This window comes from Ranitomeya imitator, chromosome 6, assembly GCF_032444005.1.
Source record: "Ranitomeya imitator isolate aRanImi1 chromosome 6, aRanImi1.pri, whole genome shotgun sequence".
NCBI classification, from domain to species: domain Eukaryota; kingdom Metazoa; phylum Chordata; class Amphibia; order Anura; family Dendrobatidae; genus Ranitomeya; species Ranitomeya imitator.
This window is the reverse complement of record NC_091287.1, coordinates 105,323,555-105,341,251: the sequence shown is the minus strand read 5'-3', so window position 1 is coordinate 105,341,251 and position 17,697 is coordinate 105,323,555.

Here is a 17,697-nt window from a genome sequence, read left to right as displayed (position 1 = left end):
ATATGGAGCCTGAAAGTCAAAAGTTAAACAAATTGTTACACTTTTGCTCGTCAGTTGTAATATGATGATTGCAACATATTAAGAGCATCAAAACTTTCATTTGAGTGCTTCTTTAAAGTAAAAATAAGAAAAATAAATGCACTTTGACCCAAAAGAAAGATTTAAAGCTTGTACTTAAAAATTCCTTTATAACTGCAAAATGTAAACATAAAAGAAAACAAATGTGTAAAACTAAATATCCTAAAATTCTGCCTAAAAGTGTACAATTGGTGCCTAAAAAAACAAAAATGGCTACTATGCATAGGAGGGCTTAATTTAGATAAGTAAAACAACAACAAACTAGAGATCAAATATTTGGCATTAACTGAGTTGCCATTAATAAAACTATTTTATTACTTGTCAGGAATACTCTTTTTGCTTCATTTTCCTTAAGTACTGAAAGAATTACATTAACTGATGATTATCCTTACACATTCCTTCAAGACAAGGTGATTTTACTTTGGTGTCTAATGATATAATCCAGATATGTCTAAGTTATCTTGAGTGTAAAGTAATACTCTGTTGATATAGTTAGTGATGATGGGCAGAATGTTCTTCATTCCCACTTTGTAGTTAATTTAGGCAAAGTGATCTGTAGAAGAGGCCCTTTTGTCTAAAGGGCTGTAAATATCTGAAGTATTAACTGTCCCCTCTTGCCATGGAAATACATTCTTGAATAGTTAAAGTGTTCTCTACTGAAATAACCAGTTCAACATTTTCATCAGAAAAGGTGAAAACAAGTCTGTTTTTACTCTCTGAGCTATGACTTGTATTCAGTTGGAAGTTTGGTGGCTTTCTTTAAGTTTCCTTTGCTATCATTTCCACCTTCATTTCCTGAAGCAATGAAACTGCATTTACCAAAGAAGTAATCTCAAATAAAAATGACATATTTTTATTTTATTAATATAACTTTGTGGATTATCCCTTTGCCGAATCTTTGTCATTACTGTGGATTTTATTCTTGTGATGTGGTCTGACAGCGCGCAAAAAACCCCCTGAGATTTACCTTTAAAGGAAACCTGTCATCAGGCTCTCCGTATAAAAGCTGGGGCCACCATGTTCTCTAGCCTTTTAATATTTTTAATACATTTCAAACAAGCCTGATATATTCTTCAGGCAGGGCCATACACCTTAAAGCACCACTCCAGCGTGTTTTTTATTGCATCGCTGGAGTGGTGCTTTAAATATAATTCCGCTGACCCCATCTAATACTCACCTGCCATCTTCATCATTTTCCAGCATTGCTCCTGTCATTCTCCTGGCAAAAAGTGACCGGCTTGCAGCTCTAGTGTTTCATGGAGAAGCAAGGAGGTCACTTTTCAATACAATACAATTCAGTGGAGCGCTCCTGACCAGACCTAGGCGCCTCGGGCACAGCCTGAGAAACTAGCTAGCCCTGAAGATAGAAAAATAAGCCTACCTTGCCTCAGAGAAATTCCCCAAAGGAAAAGGCAGCCCCCCACATATAATGACTGTGAGTAAAGATGAAAACACAAACACAGAGATGAAACAGACTTTAGCAAAGTGAGGCCCGACTTACTGAATAGACCGAGGATAGGAAAGATAGCTTTGCGGTCAGCACAAAAACCTACAAACAACCACGCAGAGGGCGCAAAAAGACCCTCCGCACCGACTAACGGTACGTAGGTGCTCCCTCTGCGTCTCAGAGCTTCCAGCAAGAAAGAAAAACCAATATAGCAAGCTGGACAGAAAATATAGCAAACAAGAGTAACACAAGCAAAACTTAGCTTATGCAGGGCAGACAGGCCATAAGAACGATCCAGGAGAGAGCAAGACCAATACTGGAACATTGACTGGAGGCCAGGAACAAAGAACTAGGTGGAGTTAAATAGAGCAGCACCTAACGACTTAACCTCGTCACCTGAGGAAGGAAACTCAGAAGCCGCAGCCCCACTCACATCCACCAGAGGAAGCTCATAGACAGAACCAGCCGAAGTACCACTCATGACCACAGGAGGGAGGTCGACCACAGAACTCACAACACTTCCCTTATGGAAGGCACTTTTGGCTTAAACGTTGCAAACATATTTACAATTGCACAACTGGTTTTATACCAGGGTGTCCTTGTCCATATTTAACAGTACTGATGCGAGGGACCGTCATAAACCCCCAACATAGGCATTGGGTGGGCTACAAGGGATATCCAGACATGGTGTTCAGCCACACCAGATGGTTTCTGCTTCAAGTCTGTGAAGAAACAAGGCCCTACCCACACCGGCAAAGTGGGGAGAACCAGGGTGCACCTTGAGGGTGCGAACTATGTACAGTGACAGTTTTTGGGCAATTCACTGTCCATTACCCTATTGTGTTATGAAACTGCAGCACATAACTAGGAGAGAAGGGGGAAAGCTGACCCTGCACTAAGACTAGGCTGAAACATACAATGGAGTGGGCGACCCATTCCTAGCAAATAGACCCACCGACGATCCTGGTCTAAACTCAGAGAAGACCTATAGATAAGGGGAAGGAGGTCCATAAAAGATCTAAGGACTGGGTGCAAAAAAACAGGTCACCTCCTAATAGGAAACACAGAGAAGGCTGCAGGAACAAATTGAAAACAGAAACAAAGGATAGCAGAACCAGAGATCCCAGAACTGCAAAATATCAAACACAGAAAGCTGTTGTCATGCCGATAATGGTGATAAGGGCAGGATGGCATACTGGGACCCGCACCTGTGCTTGCCACTATAATGGGGCCCTGGCTTTCCCTTATCTCAGGGGTCCCTATTATGGTTAGGAGGCCTAAGCCGCCAGCGTATCCCTGTCTCCTGTGCAGGCCCTATCAGTGGCCCCCCTCTCCCCCCAGGGAGGTGGACTGCACCAGTGTATAAATACAACAATAAACAGGGTATACAGACAAGGTAACTAAAAGACTCAAACTCACCAAATGCTCACACAACCACAGAGAAAACACAGAGATGGGAAGAGAAGGAAAAAACTAGGAAGGAAAACAGGTTTAACATGCAACCAAAACAGCAGACACCAATCTCTGTAAATAAACCTCCAAGCTCCAACCGTACGCTCCTTCAACCTCCAAGCCAGACAGCAGAACTGATCACTGACAATAGCTGTCGTCAAGGCTGGGTCTATATAGAGGAGAAAATTACAAAATCAACTTCAGCTGAGAGACCCAGCTCACAGCAACTCAGCAAGAAGGTTAACTCCTGCACTGCTGGCACAAAGCAGCCAGGTCAGAATACAGGAGAAGAGCTTCTGTTCACTGTGTGTGAACTTGGCCCAGAGCGCTGTGGTTCTCTGGAAACTCTCTGTCGCGGTAGCCCCGTGACAGCTGTTTAAGCACCTATCCAGAACTCTAGCGGATTAACACTGTTGTCCAGCAAGAAATGGGAGGCAGATGCTTGGTAATAAAGGGTGATACAATCACCTGACCAAGACAACCCAGCACCACGGGGAAAAAAACAGCAGCCAGAAAACCACAACAAGATGGCAGATGGTCAAAACAAAACAGATTCTAACAGTACCGCCCCTTTTACAAGGATCCTCTTGGCCGAGCCTTATTCAGAAATCTCCTGTGAAAAGCCATAATCAAACTTGAGTCCGAGACGTCCTCAGCTTTCACCCAGTAATTATCCTCGGGACCGAAATCCTTCCAGGACACGAGATACTGCAAACTTCCTCTGTGCCATCTGGAATCTAAAATGCGTGAAATCTCAAACTCACCATCCTCATCAATTGGAGGAACAGTCGGCATAGGCTCCTTATCTGGTGTGTCACCTTTCTTCAGTAAAGATACATGAAAAACTGAATTAATTCTTCAGGACGAGGGGATGTCTAATCTCACTGCTGCCGAGTTCACCACCTGAACCACTTAGAAGGGTCCTACACACCTAGGCCCCAGTTTTTTAGAAGGGATCTTCAAACGCAGATTCCCGGAGGACAACCAGACCATGTCCCCAACTTCTTTCAGAAAAGAAAGCACAGGGATGCACCCCATCCTCTCCCTCATGGGGCAGAACTTTCCCTACCACTACTGAAGAGGCATCAACCTCAACTTGGTCTCATCTGTCTGAATCAAAACAGGAGAAGAGCTAAACCTCTCTTTGAGATGCTCAAAAGCCTTAACAGCCTCAGAAGATCATTGGACAGTATTAGAACCGTTTTTGGTGAGATCAGATATAGGTTTAGAGATAACAGAAAATTTCTTTATGAATTTTCTGTAATAATTGGCAAACCCCAAAAAATCTCTGAACCGACTTCAAACATTCATGCCTAGGCCACTCCAGCACTGCCTGAACCTTCACCGGGTCCATCTCAAACCCATCACTGGAGACAAGGTACCTCAAAAAACTCATTTTCTGTACCGCAAACTCGCACTTCTCCAATTTAGTAAAGAGTGAGTTTTCACTCAAAATCTGTAGAACTTTGCGGACTCTGTCAATGTGACTCCAGATCAGGTGAATAGATCAAAATATCATCCAAATAAAAAAGAACACTCATATTGATCAATGGCCTCATAATGTCATTAATGAAATTTTGAAAAAATGCAGGTGCATTAGTAAGGCCAAAAGGCATCACCAGACACTCAAAGTGACCTTCCGGGTATTAAAGGCTTTCTTCCATTCATCGCCCTCCTTCTCCTGCTTCAAATTATATGCCCCACAAAGGTCAATCTTAGAGAACCACTTCGTTCCAGTTAGTTGGTTTAACATATCCGGAATCAGCGGCAATAGGTAAGGATTGCACACAGTGATCTTATTAATCTCACAAAAATTCAGACACGGCCTAAAGGTACCGTCACATTAAGCGACGCTGCAGCGATATAGACAACGATGCCGATCGCTGCAGCGTTGCTGTTTAGTCGTTGTGTGGTCGCTGGAGAGCTGTCACACAGACAGCTCTCCAGCGACCAACGATGCCGAAGTCCATGGGTAACCAGGGTAAACATCGGGTTACTAAGCGCAGGGCTGCGCTTAGTAACCCGATGTTTACCCTGGTTACCATTGTAAATGCAAAAAAAAAAAACCAGTACATACTTACATTCTGGTGTCTGCCTCGTCCCCCGACGTCAGCTTCCCTGCACTGTGTAAGCGCCGGCCGTAAAGCAGAGCCAGGAAAGGCAAGGACTCCTGTTCAAACACACACGTCTCCAACTTTGCATATAAGGAATTCGCCCGTAAGAGATCGAAGACTCTGCCAACATCTCTCCGGTGGGAGTCAACATCTGGAGAGAAGATGAGAATATCATCCAGATAGACTACAACCGAGGTGGAAAGCATATCCCGGAAGATATCGTTGACAAAGTCCTGAAAAACGGCTGGGGCATTACAGAGCCCGAAGGCCATCACCAGGTACTCATAGTGCCCATCCCTGGTATTGAAAGCCGTTTTCCATTCGTCCCCCTCACGGATGCGAATTAAGTTGTAGGCACCCCGCAGATCTAGTTTGGTGAATATCTTTGCTCCCCTTAGCCTGTCAAAGAGCTCCGATATCAGGGGCAACGGGTACTTATTTTTAATGGTGATAGCATTGAGACCCCTGTAATCAATGCAAGGACGTAATTCCCCATTCTTCTTCTGTACGAAGAAGAATCCCGCCCCTGCAGGAGACACTGACTTCCTAATGAATCCTCTTGCCAAATTCTCCTGGATGTATTGAGACATAGCCTCCGTCTCAGGGAGAGAGAGGGGATATACCCTTCCCCGAGGAGGTTCAGCTCCAGGCAAGAGGTCAATAGGACAGTCTTAGGGGCGATGAGGCGGTAGAGTCTCTGCTGCCTTTTTAGAGAATACATCTGCATAGCACCAATAGTACCTTGGAAGAGATGAAAGGTCTGCGGGTACCTCGGTAGTAGAGACCTGTACACACTCACTCACACACCTGCCCATACAAGACTTACTCCAACCCAATATTCTCCCAGAGGACCACTCAATATGTGGGGAGTGGTAACGGAGCCAGGGTATTCCCAGTAAAATCTCATCCATTCCCTCGGGTAGGACTAGAAGGGAAACAATCTCCTGGTGGGAAGGGGACATGGACAACGAGAATGGAACAGTCTGGTGTGTGATTTGTTGTGGAAGTGTCGACCCATTCACGACTCTAACAGTTACAGGTTTGGCGAGCATAACAAGTGGTACAGCGTGGCGCAGAGCAAAAGCAGAGGACATGAAATTTCCCTCTGCTCCTGAATCCACACAAAGCTCGACTGGTAGAGTGGATGAGTCAAACAGGATTGTCCCTTTAAAGGACAGTTTGGAGGAAAAATCCGCTGTGTCTAGTGAACCTCCCCCTAAGGTTACTAGACGCGATCGTTTTCCCGACCGCCGTGGACATTTATTAGTGTAATGTCCTCGTTGGTGACAATTTTTACAAACCATGGGTACTCGAGCGGCCCGAGACTTAGGTCCCGCTCGAGAAACCTCCATGGGCTCATGGGAGTCGGACGCCAAAACGGAAGATTCAAGAGGTCTGGCGAAGGTGGGAGCCAGTTTAAACCTCTGCCTACACTGGGTCTGCTCTAACCTTCGTTCGTGAAAACGGAGGTCGATGCGGGTAGATAGAGAAATAAGCTCCTCCAGTGTGGCGGGTATCTCCCTGGTGGCTAAGGCGTCCTTCACGTGGTCTGCCAGTCCCCTCCAGAACACCTGAATTAGAACTTTATCCGACCACTCTAACTCCGAGGCTAGAGTCCGGAACTGGATGGCAAACTGACTGACCACGGACGAACCCTGAGTGATTGTCAATAACTGGAGCGCAGTATCGTGTGTAATACGGGGTCCCAAAAAGACCTGCATCAGAGCGCCCAGAAAGAGCGGAGCACTCTGTACCACACGGTCATCACGCTCCCAAAGTGGCGTTGCCCACTCCAACGCCCTGCCCGACAAGAGAGATAAAATAAATCCCACTTTCGCCCGTTCCGTAGGGAAACGCGCCGCCAGGAGCTCAAGGTGTATGGAGCACTGGCTTACGAATCCGCGACATTGTTTACTGTCACCAGCAAACTTGTCAGGAAGCGGGAGACGGGATAAAGTCGGGGCAGAGGTGGCAGCGGACAAACTGGCTGCGGCTACACTTGCAGCCTGAACAGCGACAGCAGGGACATCCACAGCTGAGGTTGAACGCTCTAGAGCCGCCAACCTTCCCTCCAGCTGCTGGATGTACCGCTGTAAACGCTGATCGTCTGCCATTTACTAGCCAGACCCTGGCGCTAGTATTCTGTTAGGACTGGCGGAACGCACCAAGAAAGATGTGATAGATGCGTTCGCAGTCCGGGGTCCACCGTGCAGGTAAAAACCTGCTGCTAGTAAATGGCAGCGTAATATGGCGGTGGAAGCGAACCCGGTAAAACCACAGGTCCGCAATACCGCACTAAAGAGTGCAAGCAAGGAGTCAGCGAACACAACCCCAAGACACAGGATTGAAGTCCGATTAGACCACTTGCTGACACAACACCGCAACAGGGTGTGTTAGGCAACTCTTATAATTAGAGCACCGAAGTGCGAACTGTGCCGTGCTGGCAGGCACCACTAAGCACCCAGACGTGGGTCAGGAAGCGCACTACTGGCGCGTGGCGCCGCACTGGCGGTCACAGCAGTAGACGCTGATACGTGTGTGACACATTGAGTGATTAGTCGGGCGCTAGATAGCAGCCGTACTCCATACACGAACAGTCATACAATAGGGTAGGGGTATTTAATGAACGACTTGCACTCACAACAAACACACGTATTCAATTGTAAGACAATACTAGCGCATGGCCGTGCGGTCATGCGCAGTTTATATAGCAGCAGCACAGGAAGTGGCTACAGTACCTTTGCCCTTCCAAGACCTGCCAAAAGGACCAATGGAATGTGCTGCAGAGCCTGAGCACATGACCCTCGATCTCCAATGGGAGATCTTACCCTGGACATGCTCAGTACGTGCAGACAAGGACTTAGTCCCAGAGAAGTCCGCTCGCTGCTGACCAGCACTGACTTTAATGGCAGAGACTGGAGAAGCAGCAGTAACTCTCAGAACAGAGTGAGAATGAGCAAGACGCTGGGACCGACGTCTTTGCTGAGCAGACTCCACTGCGGCTGGACAAGAATGGGAGACCGCAGCGGAGGTGGCTCGAGATTCCCCCTGTGCAGAAGCGGGAACTCGACCCCTAACACTTAGTAACACTTAGTGCCGGTCAGCAGCGAGCGGACTTCTCTGGGACTAAGTCCTTGTCTGCACGTACTGAGCATGTCCAGGGTAAGATCTCCCGTTGGAGATCGAGGGTCATGTGCTCAGGCTCTGCAGCACATTCCATTGGTCCTTTTGGCAGGTCTTGGAAGGGCAAAGGTACTGTAGCCACTTCCTGTGCTGCTGCTATATAAACTGCGCATGACCGCACGGCTATGTGCTAGTATTGTCTTACAATTGAATGCGTGTATTTGTTGTGAGTGCAAGTCGTTCATTAAATACCCCTACCCTATTGTATGACTGTTCGCGTATGGAGTATGGCTGCTTTCTAGCACCCGACTAATCACTCAACGTGTCACACACGTATCAGCGTCTATTGCTGTGACCGCCAGTGCGGCGCCACGCGCCAGTAGTGCGCTTCCTGACCCACGTCTGGGTGATTAGTGGTGCCTGCCAGCACGGCACAGTTCGCACTTCGGTGCTCTAATTATAAGAGTTGCCTAACACACCCTGTTGCAGTGTTGTGTCAGCAAGTGGTCTAATCGGACTTCAATCCTGTGTCTTGGGGTTGTGTTCGCTGACTCCTTGCTTGCACTCTTTAGTGCGGTATTGTGGACCTGTGGTTTTACCGGGTTCGCTTCCACCGCCATATTACGCTGCCATTTACTAGCAGCAGGTTTTTACCTGCACGGTGGACCCCGGACTGCGAACGCATCTATCACATCTTTCTTGGTGCGTTCCGCCAGTCCTAACACTAAGCGCGGCCCTGTGCTTAGTAACCTGATGTTTACCCTGGTTACAAGTGAACACATCGCTGGATCGGCATCACACACGCCGATTCAGCGATGTCAGCGGGTGATCCAGCGACAAAATAAAGTTCTGGCCTTCTAGCTCCGACCAGCGATGTCACAGCAGGATCCTGATCGCTGCTGCATGTCAAACACAACAATATCGCTATCCAGGATGCTGCAAAGTCGCGGATCGCTATCGTTATCGTTCTAAAGTTGCTCAGTGTGAAGGTACCTTTAGGCCCCCATAGTTCTTTTTGACAAAAAAGAATCCTACAGCTACAGGGGATTTAGAGGGTCTTAAATGACCTACAGCTAAACTAGGCTGTAGGTATTCCTTTAAGGCCTCCCTCTCGGGAATTGGCAGATTAAATAAACAACTCTTAGGAAGTGTGGCACCTGGAACGAACTTAATAGCGCAGTCATAATCTCTATGGGGTGGTAGAGCTAGCGACTCGACCTCCGAAAGTACCCTCCAGAAATCCTGAATGGCTTCAGGTAGCTCCTTCTTGACAACAGCAGTAATGTGTACATTACAACAATTACCATAACACTCCTGACCCCAGGACCTTACAGTACTAGACAACCAGTCATGCAAAGGATTGTGCATTTTTAACCAGGGTAAACCCAGGACAACTGGGCAAGGTAATTTAGCAAGAACAAACAAGTCTATACACTCCTAATGTTCCATATCCCAATAAGTGGGAATCTGGTAACCTTTCGAGAAATACACCCATGTTCCAGAGGAGTGTTATCAATAGCCACAACAGGAATAGGGGATGACAATGGTTCAGAATCAAACTTATATTTGTCTAGGAATTGTTGATCAATCAAATTAGGTGCAGAACCACAATCCACCATTACCTGAAAATCAATGCAATGACCATGATATGTGGTATTACCAGAAAAAAAACTCCTGCTGACTGTAAAAACGCAATAGGAACTGGAGTGTTACTCCTACTGACCTTTTTTTCTTTCCTTATGCAAACCTCACATTGCTTAAAATGTTTAGCCTTACCACAATACAATCATAGCCCTTCAGCGAACCTCTTCTCCCTCGCCTGGGAACGAGAGGACATCGCTCCAAGTTGCATCGGTTCCCCGCTGTCGAAGGGGCTGTCTTGAGAGACTGGGTCCAGAATTATAAGAGTCTTCTCTTCACTCCGCCTGTCTCTTAATCTTCTATCCACATGGATAGCTAACTGCATAGCAGTCTCCAAAGGATCAGGTGCAGGATATGCAATGAGGAAATCTTTAACTCTTTCACTGAAACCTGCTATAAACTGACTCTTGAGAGCTGGATCATTCCACCTCACCTCTGCGGGCCATCGTCTGAACAGGGTGCAATAGCTCTCAGCATCTACAGAGCCCTGTTTAAGCCATCTGAGCTCTGCCTCAGCTGATGTGACCCGATCAGGATCCTTATATAACAACCCCATAGCAGAAAAAAATGCTTCTACTGATGTCAAACAAGGATCTTCAGGATGTAATGAAAACAACCAGATTTGGGGTTCACTTTGCAATAAAGACATAATAATCCACACATGCTGTAATTCACTCCCTGAGGATCTGGGTCTAAGCCGTAAATAGTTAATATGCATTTTTAAACGTAAAAAAATCCTGCCGTTTACCAGAAAAAAACTCAGGTAATCCTACCTTAGGTTCCTCAGGGTGTGCTGCAGAGCAATTACTCACGTGCTGTTGAAGGTTGGTTACTTCCAAAGTTAACCCTTGCAAGCATTGAGCTAGTTCCTGGACGCTGCACATATTGAAAGAATCCGGGAATATTTTTTTTATTAATTTTTATGTGTGGCTGGACACACTGTTATGAAACTGCAGCACAGAACTTGGAGAGAAGGGGGAAAGCTGACCCTGCACTAAGACTAGGCTGAAACCCTACGATGGAGTGGGCGACCCATTCCTAGAGAATAGACCCACTGACGATCCTGGTCTAAACTCAGAGAGGACTTATAGATAAGGGGAAGGAGGTCCATAAAAGATCTAAGGACTGGGTACAAAAAACAGGTCACCTCCTAACAGGAAACACAGAGAAGGCTGCAGGAACAAACTGAAAACAGAAACAAAAGATAGCAGAACCAGAGATCCCAGAACTACAAAATATCAAACACAGAAAGCTGTCTAATCTCCTAGCCAGAACTCTAGCGGATTAACACTGTTGTCCAGCAAGGAATGGGAGGCAGGTGCTGGGTAATAAAGGGTGATACAATCACCTGACCAAGACAACCCAGCACCAGGGGAAAAACACCAGCAGCCAGAAAACCACAACAAGATAGTGGATGGTCAAAACAAAACAGATTCTAACAATTGTCCATTTTAAACCTGCAACAAGCATAAGTAAACATGTTTACACAGGTAACAGCAATTATTTACATCTCACATTTTTAGTCCCTGTAACAAGCAGGTATTTGACCTCTGGTACTACTGGTTGACTTACGCAGTATAGAGATTGATAGTGACCTAACGGGGTTCACTGTTCTCGCTACCACTGGTGTAGTGTACTTTCTTATGGCTACACTTCTGGTGAGTCCACATAAGGCTAGTTTCACATTTGCGTTTAAAACCGCAGCGTTAAATCTGCATCCGCAAGTGGGGGAAAAAACGCATATAAACGCGTACAAACGAGGCATTTTTTAGACGCATGCGGTAACGCATGCGGTTTAAAAAACGCTGCATTTGTACGCGTTTATATGCGTTTTTCTGCATTTGCGTTTTTGGTGCGCATGATGAAAAATTTCACAAGAGAAAAATCAAGATAACCAGACACCGGCAATGGGACTACAGAGGGCGGTTATTATGGTACTTCTTTATATAGACCGCTGAACAGCTGTAATATTCAGATTTTGCTCCTGTATCCTGTGCCATGATGGATCTTCGCATGAAGAGATTTTATTTCAACCTGGGTTTAAGCATCAAGCTGTTTCTTGCCTGTGCTTTTGCTTGGGAGCAAGACAAAAATCACGAAAGATGGAGAAGGAGACAACGTAGGCGTTTTTGGAGACATCCCATTATCGAACTACGTGAGAGCCGTGGAGCCTATCACACACTGTATGGTGAGCTTAATGCCAACCCTGAGAAATTCCATGATTATACAAGGATGTCACAAGACTCGTTCCGGGATTTGCTTGCTCGTGTCCAAGGAGCCATACGGAGACAGGACACCCAGCTCTGTAGAGCGATACCACCTGAGGAACGTCTGCTGGTTACATTAAGGTACGTTCCAAATCTAAACCAATGACAGTCCAAATTTTGGGTTTTCTGACATGTATTTTTTGTGTATTTTCCTTTCTTTAGCATTACCACACCATAAATAGAATAGTTTATAATTTTTTTTGTGTTTCTTTTTCTTATAGATTTCTGGCAACCGGAGAGAGTTTATCATTCCTCCACTTCCAATACCGGCTTGGAATATCCACCCTGTCCGGAATAGTTGCGGACACCTGCCGGGCTTTGTAGAATATACACCAGGATGAGTTTATACCCCTTCCAACCGTGGACATGTGGCTTGAAGTTGAGAAAAAGTTCTGGAGTGTGTGTGATTTCCCCAACTGTTTAGGAGCGGTGGATGGAAAGCACATCCGCATTATGAAACCAGCCAGAACAGGATCGGAGTATTTCAACTATAAAAAATATTCTTCTGTGGTGCTCATGGCAATAGTTGATGCGTACTGTCGCTTCATCACCGTGGACATTGGAGCTTTTGGCCGTGGCAACGATTCCCAGACTTTCAAGAACTCGGATATGGGCCACCGTTTGTATAGCCAAAATTTCGATTTTCCCTCTCCACTGCCTCTCCCCAACACTCAAGGTCCACCGATGCCATTTGTTATGGTTGGGGATGAGGCTTTTCAGATGTGTGAAAACCTACTGAAGCCCTATTCCAGTCGCGACTTGAATCACACTAGAAGGATCTTTAACTACAGATTGACCAGGGCACGAAGAACAGTAGAGTGTTCCTTTGGCATTTTGGTCTCTAAATGGCGCATTCTTGCATCAGCCATAAATCTAAAAGTGGAAACAGTCAACGAGGTTGTCAAAGCCTGTGTGGTTCTTCACAATTATATAATGGTTAAGGAGCAACCCAACATTGAACTGGATGAACCAGTTGCACACCCACTGCTCGATTTCCAGCATCACCCGCTGCGGTCAACTGCAGCAGTTGGTCACATGCGGGACCAATTTGCTGCCCTTTTTGATTCAGATATTGGATGTGTGTCATGGCAGGACAATGTTGTGTAAATGTCCTGTTGCAATTAGATCTGTACCAGTAATTTTCTGAAATGATAATAATGTTTCTCATTAATAAACTTTAGTTTTGGTTGTGTTGACCGTGTCTCCTATGTTTTTCCTCTACAAACCAAGGGTTTCCTAAAACTTGCAGTATTTGGTCTGTATTTAATATCAGTATTTGTAATCCAAAACCAGGAGTAGGTGATAAAGGCAGAGGTGCTAGTTATTATGTTTATATCATAATGTGCCTCTAATATTTCCACCCCTTGTTTTGGCTTACAAATACTGATATAAAACACTGGCCAGATACTGCTAGTGTTATGGCAGCCATGTTGCTTTATTGGTAAGCTTGTTGACGTCATTGCGTTCTGATTCTGTTCTGCTCTATCCATTGGACACAGACTGAAGAGATAATGACTGTCACATTAACGAAATCTATACTCATCAAGTCAGGTGTCAGAAATAATGAATTCATGATGCACATATAACAGCCTCATGAATTCACTATTTCTGACACCTGTACAGGTGAGCATAGATATGCCGTGTGTGACCACCATCGTCCCTTCAATTTGTGTGTAATAGATTATGTACACAGAAGAGAAAATGGAGGTTATACAAGGCAGTTCTCTACTCACCAGGTCAGGTGTCCTAACTAATGAGTTTTTTGACACCTGACCTGTTCAGTAGAGTTCTGCTCTGTATGTCTGCCATTTTCTCTTCAGACTGCAACACTAGTCACAGACTAAAGGTACCGTCACACTTAGCGACGCTGCAGCGATACCGACAACGATCCGGATCGCTGCAGCGTCGCTGTTTGGTCGCTGGAGAGCTGTCACACAGACCGCTCTCCAGCGACCAACGATCCCGAGGTCCCCGGTAACCAGGGTAAACATCGGGTAACTAAGCGCAGGGCCGCGCTTAGTAACCCGATGTTTACCCTGGTTACCATCGTAAAAAAACAAACAGTACATACTTACATTCAGCTGTCTGTCCCTTGCCGTCTGGTTCCTGCTGACTGCTGGCCGCAAAGTGAAAGCAGAGCACAGCCACAGCGGTGAGTCACCGCTGTGTGACTCACCGCTGTGCTGTGCTTTCACTTTCACTTTGCGGCCAGCAGTCAGTGCAGGAAATAGACGGCAAGGGACAGACAGCTGAATGTAAGTATGTACTGTTTGTTTTTTTACGATGGTAACCAGGGTAAACATCGGGTTACTAAGCGCGGCCCTGCGCTTAGTTACCCGATGTTTACCCTGGTTACCAGTGAAGACATCGCTGAATCGGTGTCACACACACCGATTCAGCGATGTCTGCGGGGAGTCCAGCGACGAAATAAAGTTCTGGACTTTCTTCCCCGACCAGCGACAGCACAGCAGGGGCCTGATCGCTGCTGCCTGTCACACTGGACGATATCGCTAGCGAGGACGCTGCAACGTCACGGATCGCTAGCGATATCGTCTAGTGTGACGGTACCTTAAGCAGAAAGAAGAGATTATGGAGATAATCCATCTATTATTTTTTGGCCCACCTCATATCTTTATACTAAAGACAGAAAGCTGCATTCTTTTTTCATAACTACTGGAGATATGATGTGGCCAAAAATTAAGTGTGTGGCGAAGTTTCTTATTTTGCGCACGGTGTGTGTTGCCGGCGGCGATAGACACAATAAACCAAACATAATTTTGGCAAATCAAATTGTATTTATTTTTTTACAACCAAAAAATTTATTTAACTGCGCCGGCTTGGGGTAGAGTGATGTAAACGGGGGGCGATAAGCAGTGAGGCCTGGCTAACCGTGGACGACGCAGAGGTGACAGGAGAAGGGGCAATGAAACTAGTGGGGTCTGGAAGTTCGGGGATGGGGCTTGACTAGTGTTGAGCGATACCTTCCGATATTTGAAAGTATTGGTATCGGATGGTATCGGCCGATACCGGCAAAATATCGGATCTCGCCGATATCGATACCCAATACCAATGCAAGTCAATGGGACACAAATATCGGAACGTATCCTGGATGGTTCCCAGGGTCTGAAGGAGATGAAACTCTCCTTCAGGCCCTGGGATCCATATTTATGTAAAAAATAAAGAATAAAAATAAAAAATATGGATACACTCACCCCTCGGACGAACCCTGGCTGTCACCGCTGCGAGCGTCTGCCTCCGTCCTTAAGAATGCTGTGAGTGAAGGACCTTTGACGTCGCGATCAGGTGACCGGTCACCTGACCGCTCACATGACCGCTCACGTGACCGCGATGTCATCGAAGGTCCTTTACACTCTGCATTCTCAGGAAATTAGGCAGACGTTTGCAGTGGTGACAGCAAGGGTTCGCCGGAGGGGTGAGTATATCCATGTTTTTTATTTTTATTCTTTATTTTTTACATGAATATGGATCCCAGGGCCTGAAGGAGAGTTTCCTCTCCTTCAGACCTTGGGAACCATAAGCACCGCACACGCCGAAGATGACTAGGAACTTCTGATTCCGATTTCCTATATCACAAAAGTATCGGAACTCGATATTGGAATTCCGATACAGCAAATATCGGCCGATACCCGATACTTGCAGTATCGGAATGCTCAACACTAGGCTTGACACATGAGAGGCTTGAGACGCACTGGAAGGGTGAGACAAACCTAACATAAAAGACACATTCAAGAAAAGCACATCCAGCCCATGAATGGCAGCGCTTCCCAGGACTCACATTCAAAGATGATATTTCATATTTTTTTATTTCATAACGTAAAATAGAAGAGATATTTTAAGTTATGAAATAAAAAAATATGAAATATCATCTTTGAATGTGAGTCCTGGGAAGCGCTGCCATTCATGGGCTGGATGTGCTTTTCTTGAACTACTCATCCTGTGTGAGCCTTACTCTGGCTCTCTCACTTGGATCCACCCGAGGCAAGCTGCAAGCCCTGTATATTGAAAAGTATCTCAGAGGGAATTTGGAGGATACACGATCTAAAGCCATTTTAGTCTTTTATCAGGTGAGTGCATAAAATTGTGCACCCTTTAAAGACTATAATATTGTGTTTACGCACTTAGGGCGCCGCGATTTGTCTGTTCTTCTCTCCCAAACAGGGTTTTTTTGTATAAAAGACACATTGGGAGGTGAAGGGGGAGGACTACTAAGAGTTTTTTGTTTGTTTGTTTTTTTGGGGGTTTGCCGGGTTCTGGGCAGCCTTGGTGGGCTCATATGGCGCTGCATGGTGGTGAGTGTTGTGAATTCTGTTATCGAACTCCCTCCTCTGGTCATGAATGGTACTTCGGCGAGTTCTGTCCATGGACTCCCTCTGGTGGCTGTGAGTGGAGCTGCTGCTTCTGAGGTTCCTTCCACAGGTGACTTAGTTTATTCTTTGGCTGGCTGCTCTATTTAACTCCACTCAGATCGTTACTCCATGCCAGCTGTCAATGTTCTTGTACTGGTTCAGTTTGCTCTTGGATCTTTCTGGTGACCTGTCTACTCCAGCAGAAGCTAAGTCCCTGCTAATTAATTATTTCTTCATTGTTTACTTGTCCAGCTTGCTATCATGATTTTGCCTTGCTAGCTGGAAGCTCTGGGATGCAGAGTGGCACCTCCGCACCGTGAGTCGGTGCGGAGGTCTTTTTGCACACTCTGCATGGTCTTTTTGTAGTTTTTTGTGCTGACCGCAAAGATACCTTTCATATCCTCAGTCTGTTTAGTTAGTCTGGCCTCCTTTGCTGAAACCTGTTTCATTTCTGTGTTTGTGACTTTCATCTTAACTCACAGTCAATATATGTGGGGGGCTGCCTTTTCCTTTGGGGAATTTCTCTGAGGCAAGGTAGGCTTTATTTTCTATCTCTAGGGCTAGTTAGCTCTTAGGCTGTGAAGAGGCGTCTAGGCAGAGTTAGGTACGCTCCACGGCTATTTCTAGTGTGTGTGATAGGATTAGGGGTTGCGTTCAGCAGAGCTCCCACTTCCCAGAGCTTGTTCTGTGTTAGTTTAACCATCAGGTCGTTCCGGGTGCTCGTAACCACCAGGTCCATAACAGTACAGCTGGCCCGAAGTATTAATGCATCTCAATAGAGGGATAAGAGAAGTTCTGAGACCATTTTTTTTTCTCTGCAGCGTGTTTTGTCTTTCTTTTCCCCTTAATCTCTGGGTGGTTCAGGACACAGGTATAGATATGGACATTCAAGGTCTGTCCTCTTGTGTGGATCATCTCACTGCAAGGGTACAAAACATTCAAGATTTTGTGGTTCAGAATCCGATGTTAGAGCCTAGAATTCCAATTCCTGATTTGTTTTCTGGGGATAGATCTAAGTTCCTGAATTTCAAAAATAATTGTAAACTGTTTCTTGCTTTGAAACCCCGCTCCTCTGGTGACCCCGTTCAACAAGTAAAAATCATTATTTCTTTGTTGCGTGGTGACCCTCAAGACTGGGCATTTTCCCTTGCACCAGGAGATCCTGCATTGCGTGATGTAGATGCGTTTTTTCTGGCGCTTGGATTGCT